Here is a 19205-nt window from a genome sequence, read left to right as displayed (position 1 = left end):
GTGTATAAGTTGCTTGCTAAACACTCTGAAGATTAGACCAAGTGTTTTTCTGTCATTTGTTCAGATTTTAAGCTATATGTTGTTGCTAAGAGCCTAATTAAAGTCAAAGACGTAGTAAGGCCTTGTATGAAGTAAGGCCTAGTAAATTTAGCAAAGCCTTGAAGTAGTAGGCCCTGTGGCATAGTAAAAATTAACCTTATCAAAAGAATGCAAGGCTTGTACTGCTACTGGTCAGTCCTAAAGAATGTTTGCAGTTGGAGAATCTAGATGGCTGTAAGTTATCAGCATAACTCAGAAGTTGTACATTGGCTGGCATATCCAGACATCATTCAGAAGGAACATACAGCTCTATGAAAGGAACTACTAATTAGCTGCTGACTTGGATCAGTGGGCCCACGGATCTTGAGGAGCCCAAGGACTGAATACCAGGGTCCTTCTTAGTACCCCTTGGACAGTGCTGATCGGGGACGCCTGACTTCGCTGAGCTTTCTGGAAGAGAAACTTGTCATACATCAGGCATCGTACAGGACTGCCGATAGGTTGCCAACGCAAATTATTATTTTCTGTCATTGTAGCATTATTATTTATGTGTAGCTGTTTGTTTGTTAAGTCAAAAGACCTTTCCTACCTTTCTACCCCTGACCACACTCTCAATCCCAAGCCTCCGCAGGTGGCTAGAACAGTTATGGTTTGAGGATTGTATCATAACTGTAGGAATCCCAGGTCCAGATTCTAAATGTATGCATCCCAGTAATTAAGATCAGAGCAGATATGATTGTAATGTAGAACTTGGATGAAGATCAGTAGTCACCAACCAGTCGATCGCACATCTGACCATCAATGTCAGAGTGAGATACAGAGCTGCAGCTGGTCCAGGAGTAGTGCAACGCCATGTGCATCCCACCACTGGGCTGAGCCGCACCCCCTACCATGGGGGCTGGACCAGGTGAGTGGGATGGTCCCCCTCTGCACCTGCTGCATTCACTGCCATTGCATGAGTTGGGCCCCAGTTAGGCTGGGTGGTGGGAGGATTGGAGCCTTGATAGCTTGTCCAGGAATGTGTGGGGGGGTGCTTCCTGCTGCTGCATGCACCCTGGTGAAGGCCTGGGGGGCATGTGCCCCCCCCAATCTGTGCATGGGGTGGAGGTGGCTACTACTGCATGCTGGACTTCATGCCCTGAGCCCCACTGCAGCTGCCTCAGGAGCAGTATGACACCATGTGCTTCCCACCGCCAGGTGGGCAGGGTGCGCAACTCAGCCCAGCCCAGCCCAGCCCAGCAGCAAGACATACATGGTATCACGCTGTTCCTGGAGAAACTGCAGCAGGGCTCAGGGTGGAAAGCCCAGCATTCAGCAGAAGCCTATTCCACCCTAAACACAGATTGGGGGGCACATGCCTTCTGGGGCTCTGCTGGGGTGCATGCAGAGGCAGCAGCCCCCCTCACAAGCCACCCGGGCTCCAAATCTCCCACCACCTGGCCCAGCTGGGCTGCTCTTGCTTCCTGAACAGGAAACAAGAGTCACCTCTGCAAGGTTCAGTTTTTGGGCTAATTAGGTCTGCTGAGAGGCAGTTCCATAATATCGCAGGGATCATGTCCCTGAAAGCTCAGGTAAGTGTGTCCAACACTGCATTGCACCAATATACTGCCACACCAGCACAGCTACACTACTACAATCTTTTCCGTTCTGCTCCTCTGCTCCTTCCCTCCCCCATACACTGACCTGCTGGGAAAGGGGGGTATGATAAATTCTGGGTTGCATTTTAATTCAAAACATAACCTCCTGCTTAAAAAGGTTGGAGACCACTGCTGTAGATGATGTATCTACTGCTGTGCTTAGGATGAAAGTTGGTGACATAAAGGTAGCTGTGCAGTCGGTAGGTTTCTAATATAATATGGTGGTGATATGGCTATTGTAAACTTTAACCCTGAAATCTAGGAAATAAATGTGTTGGGCAAAGTATTCCAGCATCAGTTTGATTAAGCGGTGGAAGTTGTTAAAGCCCTGGTGGAATTTCTTTAGAGACTTCTTCCCATGTGTCCATACAATGAAGATGTCATCAGTAGTGGAATTGGAAGAGGCAACCGGGACACCAGCCTTGAGCACCAACCCAGGCAGGGGGGGAAAAAATAAGAAGCAGTTGCACTGGAAATGCAGCCTATGATACTACCCTGCCCATGGAAGCACTAATCCTCTCCTGTCAAGCTTCCAGGCCATGGTGTTCCAAGTAGTGCTGGTTTTTTCTCCTTCTTCTTTTCTCTCTAATTATTAACAAAGACAGAAAGTCTGTCTGGAACTACAAGGTATGTCATAATACTAAGTCAATGTTTTAACTCCATGTCTGCTGTTTCAAGTACTTCCTCAAAGAAAAGCTGAAATTGTCCTAGCTGTTAAATGGCATGTCAGGGGTGTCAGGGCACCTATATACGTGCAGTGAAGCTGCTCAGACACATCATAGCAGACTCAATTAATCAAGTCTGCTGGAACGTGTTAATTATTGTGCTCCAGCAGACTCCAACATCATATGTATTAGCATCCCCATGCTGGAAAATGGCAGTGGGAGTGCTTTAACAAAAGCTTGTTCAATGAGCTTTAGTTAAAGCACTCCCACCACAATTTTTCAGTGTGGGAACACTGATACACAAGATGCTTCAGGTGCTTTAATTAGAGTGCCCCCTTCTCCTCCACTCCCAGAAGATGTGTATAAATGTCTTCAGGCTCTTCCTAGGGTTTGTTGTTTGTTTGGGGTTTTTTGAAAATATCCTTAGTTTTGTCTTCAAAAAAAATTCAGCATTACTTGATATCCAAGTACAATTATAAAGTCAAGAATGCAGTTATTTCAAATGTCTTTTCAATACTGTGTACCTAATGCAACACACTATGTAAAACAATAAATAAGCTGATATATTGTTTCTCCAGAAATAAACAAAGGCAACAAAAAACCTCAAGAGATCTGCACAATGGTGCTGCTCCCATCTTACTAGGCTTACAAATAGTAACTAAGGAATAGAAAATGCAGCCTTGAGGAATAGAAAAATCCATCTATACTACTTCGTAAATATGATGACAATTTGTAATAGCAGCAGCTCATTATCATGCTGTGTAGAGCACCCACATAATTGGCTAAATGCATTATGTTCTTTTCCAATTCTCAAATAGCAGCTATTGACTACTGATGAAGCAGGATAAAATGGGAGAATAACAGGCTGAAACAGGAACAAAATGTGTTTTTTCCCCTATTATAATGCCCTTTTCCTTCCTACTCTAACACCATTTATGGATCTTTTTCTCTCTGTTTAGTTCTAGAAGCAAATCTCCTCCCAGAAACTCTCTTTGGGATCCCCTTAAAAAAAACAACAACCCTGTGGTTGGAGACTGTTGCTCATCACAGAACTTCTGATCAGAACAAAAATTTCTTTTTCTCAATATTCCTACATTGTTTCTCAGGGCAGTGTGGCTACATTCTATGCCAGTCAATTTCTTAGGAGACTATTTCTGCAAGTGAAACCCAATAGAAAATGTTCTCCTGCTTGTTCATATTTTTGCTTTTCTCCTGTACATTAAGTAGAGCACAGAGAACTTTTCACCTTAATGAACCTCTAATTATTGTAGCTTCTATTCTTTCTTGCTGCACTTTCAAGTTCCTTTACAAAGCTATTGGTTTAAGACTTTTGTGTATCTTCATTTATGACCTTACAGCTGCTGGACAAAAGCTCCTCGAACCTGCAAACAGGTCAGAGTCCTTCAGGATACCTGCACATGCTGGAAGGCTGCTCTAACGTGCTGTAATTACAGCGCAGTGGAGCAGACTCTATTAATCAAATCTGCTAGTGTGGTAATTAGCTTGTTTGATTGGCTTTAGATAAAGCACCCTCACCACCATTTTTGAAGCACATTGTTGAAATACAGGCATGCTGATACACAAGATGCTGCAGGCGCTTTAATTAGAGCAGCTCTCAGATCCACTCTAATTAAAGTACCTTCACCCCTTCACTCTCAGAGTTCATGTAAAAACACCCTCAGTTCTCTCTCAGGCAAAACTCTCAGCACTTTCAATTTTGCCCAAATAAACTTTCCATAATTGATGCCTTAAAAACATGCATCTTTTCTGTATGAAGTGTGAGATTTCTAACATATTAGAACCTGGGACAAAGTCAGTGTCCCACTGAATTCAAATGAATTTCACCCCAATGTGTGGGGGTGTTGGTTGTAGCCAGGTTAATTTAAGGACATGGGCAGACAAGGTTCTTTGGGTAAATATGATTTCTTTTATTAGACCAACTAAATAGCTGAAAAAATTGTTCTTTGTAAGTTTTCAGGCACAAATGTCCTTCAGCCCTTGGAGAGTCTGTTGTTGTTTTGTGTTCTCCTGGATGGAATAGCTTCATGTTGTGAAGTTTCCATTTCAAACAGTAAACTTCGATATCTTCCATGTTTTGGAGGTGTTGGTTGTAGCCGTCTTGGTCTAAGGACATAGGCAGATGAATTCTTTGGGTAAATTTGATACTTCTATTAGACCAACTAAATAGTTGGAAAAATTGTTCTTTGTAAGTTTTGAGGCACAAAAACCCTTCTCTATTCCAAACATCTGAATATGTATCTTATTTATATATGCATCACTTGAGCTCTGCAAATTAAACCCCTGGAGTTAAAAAGAGCTAAACATTTTAGCAGCTACACAAACATATCTTAAGTCAACTATTTGTGACATATTCAACTATTTAACAGCAGTTTTTCTATTAAAGCTCAAGACAAATTTTATTTCATAGAATTTAATTGCCACTCCTTGATACAATATTGCTTTTTCACAGCTCTGTGCATATTTTTGCTAGAAAGTATTACACATTGCAATTATTTTAGTAGAGAAAAATTTCATTAGACATGTCTAATGGTGCAAAACTATCAAGATACAGATATCCCAAGAGTAATATAGTATTTTAAGAAAGCAAGAGCTGTGTTTAATAGCCTTCTGAGAGAATTTTTTGCTGAGAGAACTGAAAGCTGAAAATGGAGCCTTTGAAAAGCAGAAAACTGACTCATTCTTGTGTAAGAAAGAACTATTTTTTCCTTAAGAATTCTGAAGAGCGAAGTGCAAGCTGGCAAAAAAATGGGCATATGATAACCAAGAGGTGCTTCTTTTATGTCCCTACATAGAAACTGCAAGAAATTATAAAATAATTCATAATTTAAAGATCTCATGCCCCTAATTTTACCCCCCAACATAATCTTCACTTTTTACTATAAAGCCATCTTAGTGACATTTGCCTGACTATAGGATTGGACTCTTTGTGAAAATTCAAGTATTTTTTCTGGAAGACAGAGAAATGGAATATTGCTAATAGTATTTGAAACAAGAGAATTATATTATTATAACTCTAGAAACTAGCTATTTAAAGAAGCATCCTGTGTCATGGCCCCCTTTAAAGTTTGACTCTTTAAAATTTGAAAGATGCAGTCCTTCAAATGCCCCTTTAGTGTGTGAACCCCCTCCCTCTCCAGGTTAACACCTCTCCTATCTAAACCAGTTTTAAAATGAGATTCGCTCTGCCTTTTCTAACTGATCAGTCAGCTGCTCAGTGTAGCTGCACAAACTACTTTAATTGAAGGTAAAATAAAATTAGTCATTCATTTGGGATGATTTTTTTAAAAATTCCAGGGCTACAGATAAATAACTTCCTAGATCACTTCGCTATTGAGCAGTGTGCTTTAAACTTGGATGTATTAATCCTCCTATCCTGTTGTTACTGTTTATTTAAATAAAGACATCTCTAAAAACTTGGAGACCATGTTTTTTCTGCAGTAACATTGGCTTCCGAGGTAGGGCAGGGGCAAGGCGCACTGCTGCCTTTTCTGAAAGAGATAACACTGCAGCAGAAAGTAAATGCTACAAAAAAATGAACTCTTACATAGACTTCCTGTAGGTCTGCCCAAAAGTCATAAAGCCTGAAAGCTCCTGGACCAAGCCAGCTTGCACAGCTCAAAAGGTCTGTGATTCTGGGGCATACCCACCAGGTGGACTGCCCCAAGGCCAGGAACACTGGCATTTCTGGTTCTACACCTCGGGGCAGAACCCTAGTCTCTGTCCATAAAAAATGGAGTTTGAAAGCCATGGGAACCCCTGCTTCAACTTCGCTTCCAATAGACAGTCTAGAAGGCTTCCAGGTTCTCTGAAGTTAGGAGATGGACATTCTGAAACAGGCTTCTAGGGGCTCTGATTCTGGGGCAGTCTGCGTGACGAAAGTTTCCCAGACACCATCAATCTCAGAAGCCTTCCAGTTGCTCAGTGAGACTGACATTCAATTGGGATCAGTAAAAACGAATGTACTCCAAAAAGTCTGAAATTATTTTGGGGGGGACTTCTTTCATGGGATTTTTTAAAGAAAAATCAAATTTCCTGAAAACCTGTTTTTAGCTATTCTAAATGAAGATTTGATTGAATAGGTGCCTTGTCCAGTGAAGTGTTTTAGCACCTTGTAACAGGGCACCATCTCCAGGGCAGTTGAAAACCTGTGGAGTCCCCCTTTTTTTCAGCTCACCCCGGGAACAGTCTCCCCTTCACGCACCTGCCACATCTAAATCAGTTATATTACTAAATTATCTATCTATCTATAAATCTCATTGCAAAACTAAGCAGTTAGTTAGATAGTTCTGACAACTACCTAATCAAATAATTTGACACTGCTTAATTACACTCAACAAATGAGTTAGTAAAAGTATAATAAATTGTCAAGCATAGCTGTTTTTGAGCAAGATCTAAAACAAGGTCAATATACTTGTGTAATTAATATTAATTGCTAATTTAGCTTTTTTCTTTTTTTAGTATGAAGCATTCCTTGGCCCCAGCCCTCCCATGCACAAAATCTGTTTGTTCATTCATTCATTCATTCGTTTGTTCATTCATTCAAATTATATGCCATTCTTCCCAACAAAGGCTCAGGGCAACTTACAGAAGACAACTTATAAAACTATAGAGAAAACAAAGGAGGATAAACAGAAACTAGAAGCTAATAGAGTAGTAAGATAAACCATATAGAAACTCCTGTCCCCCAAACAATGTCTGCTGAACACTGGAACAAATAAAAAAGTCTTATTTCCTTTGCTTTCCTGAAAAGAGGGTGATCCAGAAGTGGTCCCCATCATATTCCGCAGCATGGAGATCTCACAGTAGCACAGAGAAGCACTATACTAGCTCAAAGCAACATCCCTGACCTATTACAAGACATATAGTTGGGAGAAAGTGATTGTAGATAGCGAGTACTTCCACAGTCATCAGCAACTGAAACCACTCTTGGGCCATAAGTAGCCAGCAACATGTTACAGTCATTTTTAGCTGTTGATTGAGTCTCTGTAAATCATATATAAATTACTGCATGTTGCAGTTTGTATATACCCTTATAAACCAGCACCACACCAGAATACTTCTGAATTTCTCAGTGGTGAGAGCCTCGCGGACCATGCTCTGGGAGAGACCTGTAGGTGGGAGGGGCAGAGAGAGGGGTGGACCCCCCCCCTCCCCACAACCCTGATTTGTGTTGTGACCCAAGGTTGGGAGCCACTGCTGTACAGTGACATGTAAATGCCCTGGCATGAGACATCCTGATTCCAGTTTACAAACTTTGGACCAACATCCTTGTTTGAGAAAGGGTTAAACAAACTATGAAGGCTATATAGGCTAATATTTACATTTATTACAGATGAACTGAGACACTATTAATGTGGCTTTTACAAAAGCTATTAAACTACAGTTCAATTCAATAGATTCTTCTTCATAAACAGTCAATAACTCTTAGTAGTAACACATCACTGCCCTTGTTCTTTGATGCCCCTAAGTGGCTAGTGTATAGAATACTATTTGAATACAGGTAGAGAGAATAATTCTATGGAAAAGTTGCTAGTAAGAGCATGTTTCTCTGCATTTGTCAACTGCATTGATTTTCATCACTTCTCCACTCTGAAAAATATTCTGTACCAATAAACATAAAATAGAAGTGCAAAAATAATATTACACAACTAAGAATCTACTGTAACCAAAAGATGTTATAGAACCTTGTTGGCATTCATACCATGGTTTATTTTCCTCTAGGGAATGGCAGGCTACCTCTTTCACTCTTACTGCCTATGTTAGAAGCTTAGGCATTTAGTTTCATTGCTGGAAAATGAGAACAGGATCAATATCTCATCTATTTTGTGGCATTCTTGTTTTTAAACCAGGAAAGCTACTTGCTTAATTTAATGTTCATGAATAGAGTGTTTGGAACTCTTGCAAAAAATGTGACCAATCTGACTTTAAAGTAGCCTTTAAAGTATTTGCCTTTGTAAAGACTTGAAGGTGTTTTAGCATATTTGCAGGTCATCAGTTCACAAAGCTTCATATTTCACTTCAGAGTCTTTGTGTAGCATGGGGAAAAGCAATGATTCCTAAATTATTTAGCACTCTATTCTATGGACATATCTATTCTGCCTTCCTGTCATGTCTGAAACCTCTGCCAAGAATCAAGACATGCATATTCATTCCTGCTCTGCCAGAATCCAAGTATAGTAATCAGGCAAAGGAGATAACCATGAACATGTCCCTCAAGGCCCTTTTACTTAGGTTAGGCTGAGACCAGTACTTGGACACATTTTCAGGAGTCCTTTATGACATCAACTTTGCTTCAGTGGGGCCTGCTTCTCAACAGCAGTCCCGGGCTCCACCAAAACACTCTGCCTTCCCTTTCATTTCAACTAAAATTATTAAATTGCTGCCTATAAAGACATGTAGGACTAGAACTACAAGTCTGATTTGATTGTCTAAGGACTGGCAACAATTATATCTTGCTTCAAACATGTATACTTAGAAACAGTTCATAGCACTTCATCTTTCATTTCTTTAGGGATGAGTCTGTGCCAAATTTTGCTGCCTGTGTTGAAATGCAGATTCCTAAAGATCGACTGTTTCTAATCTACAGTGATCTCAAATAACAGGGAGGCTGGTCGCATCACATAACTATCAGCAGGAGTAATAGTACAACAGATACCACAAGAGGAAACATAACATTATTAAGGCTAAACAAACATAGAAACATCCTATTCTAGATTAAATACAAAATCTGCAATGTTTTGATTGTGTATGGTAGGTTCATCTCCAAGTTGAACCTAGGCTGATTTTCAGACCCTAAATGACTGTTTCACTGTTCACTTAAAGATATTTTTATGCTACATAATGACAGTCACTGTATAACCATGACTATATGATATTGTGTGATTATATATAAAGCTTGTAAATATATTTTACTAAGATTCAGTCTGAAGTTTGAAAGTATATAAAGTTATATAGTGACAGGATATACTGATATCCAACTGTTCAAACTTTTTGGAAAATATTTAAACTTGATGCTGCTTTTCTTCCTGAATGTTCTTAATGAATGTCCAGAAAAATTACAATAGCACATTTGTAATCAACAGAGCAGCTCACTGGGTTTACAAAATAAAAATACACTTTTTACTCTTTTAGTATTCGTGAAGTAGAAATTTGCTGGCATGAGAGCAAGTTAAACTTTATTCCTTCTGTCCTCCAGCCCTATGATTATTAGACCGTGGAGCTAGTGTTATACTCTGACTACTCATTCTTATTCGGGTACAGAATTGTACCTGAAATATATCCATCCAAACCCACATTACTTGGGTTTGTAATGTTTTGCCATATAGCATCTTTAGATGCCTGCCACATCATTCAGTTATGTCATCTAATAACACTCTGTGTGGCCTGATTCACTCTATAGAGAAGAATGTCATTCATCTGATATATGTGGCCAAAGAGCTGCAGCTTTTCCCCCGTTTGCAAAAATATTTGTTCTGTCTTGTTTCTCACCTAGTTGCACCACCTGATTGCCAGGACCCATCTGTAACATTTCTATTTCAAAGGCCAACAGCTTTCTTCTGGATTCACTGAGGAAGGAATACTCATAGTTTTCCATCTGTTGTCTGGTATCCTTACATCTCAATGACACTGAAACCTCTGAAGACAAGAAAACACAGAATTAAAGTGCATACTACCACCATCACCAATGCATCCTCCCCTCTGGTGACAAATGGCTCCTTGCTTTAGCTACCAAATTAGATTAGTTTAGAAAACCTATAAAACTGGGCCAGGAATGCCCCAGAACCAACCTCTGAATAATGGCCCAATAACTGGTTCCTTTTTCTTTCCATCTTTCTTTTGCATCCAAAAGGCCCTTGATACTGAGGACAATACATCCAAGTCCTTAAGGCAGAGGTTCTCAGCCAATTGCTGGTTGAGAATGTTAGCTCATGACTCACAAGATGAACCCAGGGATTTCAAAAAGGAATTCAGAGTGCTAAACTCAATCTGACCTGCCATGGTCTTCCTGAGTGCTTTGCAACAGAAAATTTGCTTCATTATTTTTCTGTAGTTTTTGGAGTGAAAACTAAGATCTGGCTTTTTCTGGGGTGGTGCCTCAACTCCAAAAAGGTTGACAACCACTGCATTAAGGACATATTTGACATGAATTATCAACATCTAATTATGTCTAGGGCTTTCTTGTATTTCCACAAATTTCTGAAGGCTCCTCTGCATTAAAAAAAATCTTAAATTTCCATCTCAGGAGGACAATTTGGGGTTTAATCACTTTACTTTGCTACACTTTACTTCTTATTTACAACTTGACAAATGAATCACAAGCATACCAAAATTATAAACAGGACTGAGGATTTTATGTAAAACTGCGGCTAGGTTCGTATCTGTGAATATGTCTTGGTTTGTTCCTCCTTTTGGAATACAGGGAAATACTTTTTGGGGGTATTTGATCTATTTTTTTTTATTCCTACTAATCTTTCTTCCTTAAAGGGAAACAAACAACATATAGCTGTCTATATGTAAAATATTAATCTATTGTGCATTATGGTTAAATATGGAGATCTGAAACCTCCTTAAAATTACTGATCCAATTATTCCATGCCAAATATAGTCCTAACCACTATAGTCTTTTATTACTAAACCTATTTCCCTTTGTTACTCTTAGCAACTGAGTTGTCATAAAGCACCTCTACCTAGGATATCTTCACATGCCTTTCACTACTGATCTGTTTCCACTGCTTTTGAAGTTCATTATCTCACAGAGTCACTGAAATCCAGAAAAAAAGTGTCTTTGTGCATGGAGTTCTTCTGATTTTTAAAGAGAGAAGTTATTCTAAGAGGTAGGAGCACAGGGCAATGAACCTGTGGAGAAGGAAACCAAATTATGATGGAATCCAATAATCATTTATATTAAATCTCGCTCCTTTCCCACTCCTTCCTCTTCTGCCTCCCCCTTCTCCCTTTCTGTAGCTGCAAGAGTCTTTTTACTCATGTTTTAGAGGAAGGAACCAGCTGTGGGACACAATGTCACTGAGAGGAGAAGAGAAGAGTAGGAGCCTCCTAAGTGCTGCTGTTCTACCAACTAGCCAAAAAAGACTAGAGTACCAGAAACAAGCACTATATAAAGACCCCTTCATGTCTTGCATCAGATTCTCAGGTCTGGTGCCTTCTTAAATCTCCTACCAAGTAAAAATATTCCCACCTCCCCCATCATATTTTTTTGCCACACATTCCTATGGTTTCCTGTGAAGGTATGATTCACTACAGGTGGGCCTGAGCTTTGACTTTCTGAACCTTCAGTGAGGGTTCAGGTCCAAAGTCTAACTCTGGACTGGTCTCTCTTTGCATTTTGTGCTCTAATCATATGCTTTGGTGAATATTTTTAATACACTTGTGTTCTGTTTTTGAGGACTCAATTAGCTAGACTATTCATTAGATGCCTGCCAGCTGTTGAGAAAAACAAAACCACTGGATAAAGAAAACTCCAGTTCTAAAATTGGCACAACTACATGGAGAAGCTTACACAAAACCTATTAGGCAGTATGTACATGGCTTTAGCTGCTTTAGCTATTGCTAATTTCCCTCTCAGAAAGAGATTAAACTCATTTTATGTCTAAAGGCAGCAGAGAATGAATTAAGCCAAGCAATAAAAACATAATAGTGTTGTAAATACCACACAGAAGATTTGTCTTGTAATGTCTTAATGCTGTTCAATATTACTTTTAAATAAAAAAGGATCTTGATTTTGCAATTGAATGGATTTGTATATAAACTGACTATAGTACTCTTCTAGTCCCTAACATCTATTTTTCCATGCTTGGACTGTGAGCCCCTTAGAGCATGGATTATCTAGTTGTTTTTTTTCTCCACCTGTTTAAAACATGAAATGCTGAGCTTTTCCAAGAGTGCCTTGTGATTTGGGCATTCCAAGCTTTGAATGCTTAACATGACAAATCTTAGGAGGGTGGAGGAGGTAGGGCTGTTTTTCAGTGGTTCTATATTTTCTCTCTCATTGTAGGTTCTGAGAGCTATCTAGAAGTGCAATAAGCAAGCACAGTAATGCTGTTGCCTCACCCTCTGTCCAGGAAGAAGATTGTGGGCACATCTACACTAAGCGCTACATTGCCTTAGTGACAAACTACAGTGCTTGTCACTAAAGCAACGTAGCATGAATGGGCACTAACTGTGATGCCATCACTACAGCAATGTAGCTTCTAAAAATAACCATGCACCTCTGTGACTGTGCAGTACTAGTGGGTACTGCATAGTCATCTAGTACTTGCTAAATGACTATGCAGTACTAAATGTGCAGTCAGGGGCACGTGTAGATGTGCCCTATGTGTGCCATATGGTTTTACATTGCAAGAATTTTTCTTTAAATGTCCAGGAAGATGATAGCATATGGCTGTCCTCCATCCCTTAACATCAGTACTATTAGAAATGATATTACTGATACTTGTTTGAAAAAATGCCAATAGACATAACTAAAGTTGGGCAGAGAGAACTGTGGTATGTACAAAGACACAAGTCTCTTGAAAACCATGGCAAAAGGAAGTGATCCCCAAGCAACAACAATCTGACATCATCTACAAATTTATTGCACAGCGTTGAGACTTGACAAGATCTCCAGTGGCATCATGCTTGCTTACTTAGCTTGTAGTCCAAATCAAAAAAAAAAAAAAGAGAGAGAGAGAAGAAGCTGTAGTTAAACTAATGTTTGAAAGTTCAACATGAAAGTTCCACTAAAATAATGGCACTGCATGTATGCTAAAGGTTAATTGCATAATTAAATTCTTTTCTGGATGGACTAGGGGCATAACATCTGTCTTCTCACTTAATCTTTAATCAGCACTACATGATGATGTTCATGGACATTTTGAGAACTCACCTACATCCATGTTGCTTTTTCTACATTTTCTTTCCCTAAGTGGGTGCATCTATACAAGCAGTTAATGTGCATGAATTTATTGCACATTAAATTCATGTTCATTAAACTGCTCCCAAGTGCATGTCTACACATGCACCTGGATCAGGAACAAATTGAGCCTGACAGCAAATTGAGCATCTAGGGCTGCTCCTTCCCTGCTCTGTCCCCCTACAGCAGCCAGAGGGAGCTCTAGGTTCCCCTGGGTGCCAGTCTTGAGCTGACAGGAGATATTGGGAGAAGACCCAGGCCTGTAGGGGGCTCAAGGGGCATCCGCAGGCTGGCAAGGGGCACAAGGGGCCAGGTCTGTGCTCTGGGAAGTGGGAGAAGATGCCTCAAGATCCAGGGGCAGCTCACAGACATACAGAGCTTTGGGTTGGCTCCAGCTGGTGCTCCTGGGAAGAGTGTGTGTGAGTCTGAGCCACCAGCTGGGGAGGCAGGGCCCATAGGGCCTGTACTGTCACCTACACATTTACATATGTTGTACGGAGCATTAGTTTAATGCATTTTTTTCTAATACCTGTATCTATTAGTACTAGCAAATGGTGTATGAGACTAATCTAATGAGCAGTAATTGCTGCACACATGTAGACGGTGACACTTTACTGTCCATTAGATTAGTCTAAAGGATAGTAAAGTGTCTTGTGTAGATGTGCCCAGTTTCTCATGCTCATTCCATTCCAAACACTAGAGTTGTACTATTGGCAAAATTTTCATTAGTGTCATCCTCTCTGCAACATGCACTTTGCCATATTAATTGTCCCATAATTTTAAGTGAAAGTAACAGTAAAACAACATTGATAATAAAACCTCCTTTATGTACATATATAGAAATATCCACGGTGAAGTCTTGACTCTCTCATAAGTCAGTGCAAATTTTACTATTACCATCAGTGGACCTGGGATCATTGGCGATGTATAGGGGGTGCATGTGGGTGCACATGCACCCCCCAAGATTGGCTGTGCACCCCGTCAGAGAAGCACTGGTGGCACTCCTGGGTTGCCATAGGCACTTCCACCAGCAGCAGGAATCGCCCCGGTCAGCGCTTGGCCTCTGGTGCCTCTCTAGTACTAGGAGGCACCAGATGCCCATGCCTGGGATTTCACTCTGGTTTTAAATTATCTTGATCAGCACTGCTATAAGTGTTGTCTTGTCAACTTAGAGCAGGTCAGAAGTTTTCTGATGAAAATGTACTGTTAATAAAATACTGGCTGGCTGAGCCCATGGCTCATTCAAAACACCTGGAATTTGACATATCCAAGGCAGGATTCTAAAGCATGGATTCCTGGCTGATCTTTTCTAGAGATACAGGCTGCCAGGTTACTAGGTTCAGAGACCTCAGAAGCCCACTGCAGTGAGTAACTGAGGGTGTGTGTAGTTTTTCATGATTTTGAACCAAAACCAGAATGATAAAAACAAGCAAACAAACCAACAAAACCCCCCAAACTGTGAAGCAGAAACCTTGCTTTTGAACAATTCTACTTCACTGATTATAGTAAATACAGGCTCTTTTGGACAGTTTTCTCTTGTTTCAATTTCTCCTGTATCACAATCCTGCTAACTGTACAAGTAATTAAACTAACTAGTGAGGTAGTATCTCATAGTTGGTAGGGTCAGAAGGGACTTGAGCAGATCATCAAGTCCAACCCCCTGCCATAGGCAGGAAAGAATGGCAAGTTGTCTACCTAGCCTCCTTTTGAAGACTCCCAGGGTAGGAGCAAGCACCACTTCCCTTGGAAGTTGGTTCCAGATCCTAGCCACCCTAACTGTGAAGTAGTGTCTCCTGATATCTAGCCTGAATCTATTCTGTCAATTTATGGCTATTATTCCTTGTTCCTCCCAGTAGTACTCGGGGGAACAGGGACTCTCCCATTGCCTGTAGGTCTCCCTTGGCCAGTTTACAGATGGCCACCAGATCTCCTCTCAGCCTTCTCTTGTGGAAGCTGAACAGGTTCAGGTCCCATAGCCTCTCATAGGGCCTGCTCTGCTGCTCCCTGATCAAGTGAGTGGCCCTCCTATGGACCCTCTCAATGTTGTCCACGTCCCTCCTGAAGTGCAGCACCCAAAACTGGATTCAGTACTCCAACTGTGGCCTGACCAATGTCATATAGAGAGGGAGGATCACCTCCTTGGACCTGCTCGTGATGCGTCTGTGGATGCATGACAAGATGCGGTTAGCCTTCCTGACTGCATCCCCACACTGTCAGCCCATGTTCATCTTGGAGTCTATAATGACTTCAAGATCCTTTTCTGCCTCTGTGCTGATGAGAAGGGAGTTCCCCAGCCTGTAGGTGTGCTGCTGGTTCTTTCTCCCTAGGTGCAGTACCCTGCACTTGTCAGTGTTGAATCCCATCTTATGCTCATCTGCTCACCCCTGTAGCCTGTCCAGATCCAACTGCAGCTTGTCCCTCCCTTCTAGTATGCCCACTTTTCCCCACATCTTAGTGTCATCTGCAAATTTGAACAAGGTGCTTTTCACCCCCTCATCCAAGTCGCCAATGAAGATGTTGAACAGTGCGGGTCCAAAGACTGAGGCCTGAGGGAGCCCACTGCCCACACCCCTCCAGGTTGAAAATGACCTGTCCACCACCACTCTATGGGTGTGACCCTCCAGTCAATTTGTGACCCATCTGACTGTGTAGGCATTGACACCAAAATATCCTAATTTTTTAATGAGAATGGGGTGAGAGACAGTGTCAAAGGCCTTCCTAAAGTCTAGAAAGACTATATCCACCACAACACCTGCGTCCAAGGATTTTGTGACCTGGTCATAGAAGGCCACCAGGTTGGTCTGACAAGACCTGAGTTATGTATGATTTATAAGATAAGGAATTTCAAAATTGTCAAAAGTGTAATTAGATCCTCTACTTCTGGCATTTCATTCCATAAAGGGTGAGTAGCGGTGAATTATAAAAAATATTATGATCTAAAGGTAACAAAATTGTGACAAGAAATAAAAGATAAAATATGTACATTAAAGATTTATATAATGTTCTTTCTGCTGCATCAGAACTAGTGCTAAACAAAGCTCTCTCCTCTGTGACAGAACTTAATGAGTATGTCCAGGTAAAGAAGGTACACTTATTATGGGATAAGCACACAGAAAGCACATGCTGCCAAAAGTGAACAGAGGGCCAGGGCACATAAAAATTGCACTCTAAGATAACCCTGGACGGGTGTGGTATCAGACTTCAGTTCTGTACGTTAGAGCACCATAACAATCATTTGGACCAGACACCATTGAGATTTAAGTTAGGTCACATTCTGCTGATGTTCCATGGGACTTTGCAGCAACCCACTCACCCATCGTCACAGGGTAGCCTCGGCCACACCTTGACTTCTCTGCTTGAACACCAAACTAACCCTTCCCCCAGGCTGTCACTGACAAGAGTCACTGAAGTCCTTGTTTCCAACCCCACTCTGTCATTCTGGCTAAACTTCTTGAGGCAAATACCCATGCAGACACTTTACTGCTGACCTTCTGAATGTGATGTTTATGACTGAAGGAATGGTTTGGTGATCCCGGGCCCTGTGCAGCTCAGGCAGACTCCAGGAGAAAAAAAAAGAGAGAGCAGGCTCTTTGCTGATTTTTTCTTCTTTTTTTCCCCTCAGTCAAGCCTGCTTGCATGAGCTGCCACCAGGTCTCACAGCTCCTGAGCTGCATGGGGCCTGAAGCTTTCCTCCATGGTGGCAGTGCCCCCTGGAACTGCCCAGGTTGGGTGCTAGTGGATGGGTGCCACCTGGGTAGTGCTGCCACAGAGGGAAGGTCCAGGGTCCCCCACAGCTCACGGGCCACTTGGTCCACTGGCAGCTGTCCCCCCAGCCATGGGAGGCAGGTAGGCTCCAGGACCCAATGCACCATCCCTGCTGCCTTCCCACCACCTGGGACTTCCCAGGAATGGGCTGGCTTGCCCCTGAGGTAAAGCGGTAAGGTGGCAGGAGGGTGGCTGGGTGTTCTGGGGGTGGGAGAAGGTGGCGGGGATGGTGTATGGGGTGCTGGAAGCCCACCAGACCCAAGCTTCCCTGAGCATGTCTGGGATTCTGAATCTATTCTGTCAATTTATAGATGCAGGTGTCGCTGTGGATGTAGTCTTTCTGGACTTTAGCAAGGCCTTTGACACCGTCTCCCACCCCATCCTCATTAAAAAATCAGGCAACTGTGCCATTGATGCCTACACAGTCAGATGGATTGCAGATTGGCTGAAGGGTCATACTCAGAGGGTGGTGGTGGATGGGTCATATTCAACCTGGGGGGAAGTGGGCAGTGGAGTCCCCCAGGGCTTGGTCCTTGGGCCCGTGCTGTTCAATCTCTTTATCAGTGATTTGAACGATGGGGTGAAAAGTAACCTGTTTAAATTCGCTGATGATTCCAAAATCTGGGGTGAGGTGAGCACACTAGTAGAGAGGGAAAGACTGCAGCAAGACCTGGATAGGTTACAGGGGTGGGCTAACAAAAACAGGATGCATTTCAATACTGACAAGTGCAGGGTGCTGCACATGCGCAGTAGTAACCAGCAGCACACTTATAAGATGGGAAACTCCCTTCTTGAGAGCATGGAGACAGAAAGGGATCTTGGAGTCATTGTTGACTCCAAGATGAACATGGGCTGACAATGCAAGGTCACGGTTGGCAGGGTTAACCGGACCTTGTCGTGCATCCACATGTGCACCTCGAGCAGGGCCAAGAAAGTGATCCTCCCACTCTATGCAACACTGGTCAGGCCACAGCTGGAGTACTGTGTTCAGTTCTGTGCACCCCACTTCAGGAGGGATGTGGACAACATTGAGAAGGTCCAGAGGACGGCCACCCACATGATCCGGGGACAACAGGGCAGACCCTACAGTGAGAGACTGCGGGACCTGAACCTGTTCAGACTTCACAACAGAAGGCTGAGAGGGAACCTAGTGACTGTCTATAAACTCAGTAGGGGGGACCAGAAGGGTTTGGGAGAGACCTTGTTTCCCCTATCGCCCCTGGCGTAACAAGGAATAACGGCCACAAGTTGTTGGAGAGTAGATTTAGATTAGACTTCCATAAGAAATACTTCACAATCAGGGCGGCTAGGATCTGGAACCAACTTCCAAGGGAACTGGTGCTGACTCCTACCCTGGGGGTGTTTAAGAGAAGGCTTGATGCCTACCTGGCTGGAATCATTTGAGCCCAGTTTTTTCTCCTGCCCAGGCAGGGGGTCAGACTTGAAGATCTTACAAAGTCCCTTCCGACCCTACTTCTATGATTCTATGGGAAAATAAAAAACTTGATCCATATTTTACATGTATTTAAAGGAACAAAATAAATGATATAGGGACAGTCTCTGAGTATTTTTTATCAGAATGATGGAAGCCACAAACCCCGTAACCAATACCCACTCTGCTCACACAGTCAAAATCAAAGGCCTTTATTGCTATATTATCATAAGCTGTTATTATTCAGTGCTTTTCATATAAATAAATTTCCTTGAAATCATTGCAAGTTTTGTTTATACTACTAAGTTAAAAAAATGGATTGTCAACTGACATCCAGGAGTACATCTAAAGCTAACCATTTCTCTACATTTTGAATGTATTCAAATTGCATGAGGAGTGAGGAGCTTATCTTTGTTAAGTGTCCCATGCTGGCCCCAGTGCCTTCGTCACACTCCACACCCAGGGAGGTGCTCAGGGTGGTGCGCAGCCTTAAAAAGTTTGTGCACAGCAAGATTTTTACTTGTGCATGGCTGTTCACGCATGCACCTTAGAGGGAACACTGTCCCCAGCCTTTGCTCCACACCGGCAGGCCCCATCCCCATTCTAGCCTGGTGTACTAAGCCTGGCCTCAGCCCTACCCCATAGTATAAGCAGAGAACAGACACTCATGACATAAGTGATTATTGGAGAACTAAAGCACTTGTGACATATATGGGCCTCTCAAGGCAGGCAGCCAA

The 19205-nt window shown here is 42.1% G+C and overlaps 1 long non-coding RNA gene across 1 annotated transcript in view; it reads right to left on the bottom strand.

The window, feature by feature from the left end:
- The window catches only part of LOC149870406 (uncharacterized), a 49468-nt gene that overhangs the window by 26390 nt on the left and 3873 nt on the right, over positions 1–19205 (bottom strand). The window contains exon 2 of the long non-coding RNA XR_016440445.1: positions 9851–9997. This is a non-coding gene — a long non-coding RNA (uncharacterized LOC149870406). The remainder of the gene's footprint in view (positions 1–9850; positions 9998–19205) is intronic.

This window comes from Crocodylus siamensis, chromosome 2 (assembly GCF_052110815.1).
Source record: "Crocodylus siamensis isolate JL-2025a chromosome 2, ASM5211081v1, whole genome shotgun sequence".
In the NCBI taxonomy this organism is placed as follows: Eukaryota; Metazoa; Chordata; order Crocodylia; family Crocodylidae; genus Crocodylus; species Crocodylus siamensis.
The sequence above is the reverse complement of the archived record's forward strand: the minus strand, read 5'-3'. Positions and strand labels throughout refer to the sequence as shown.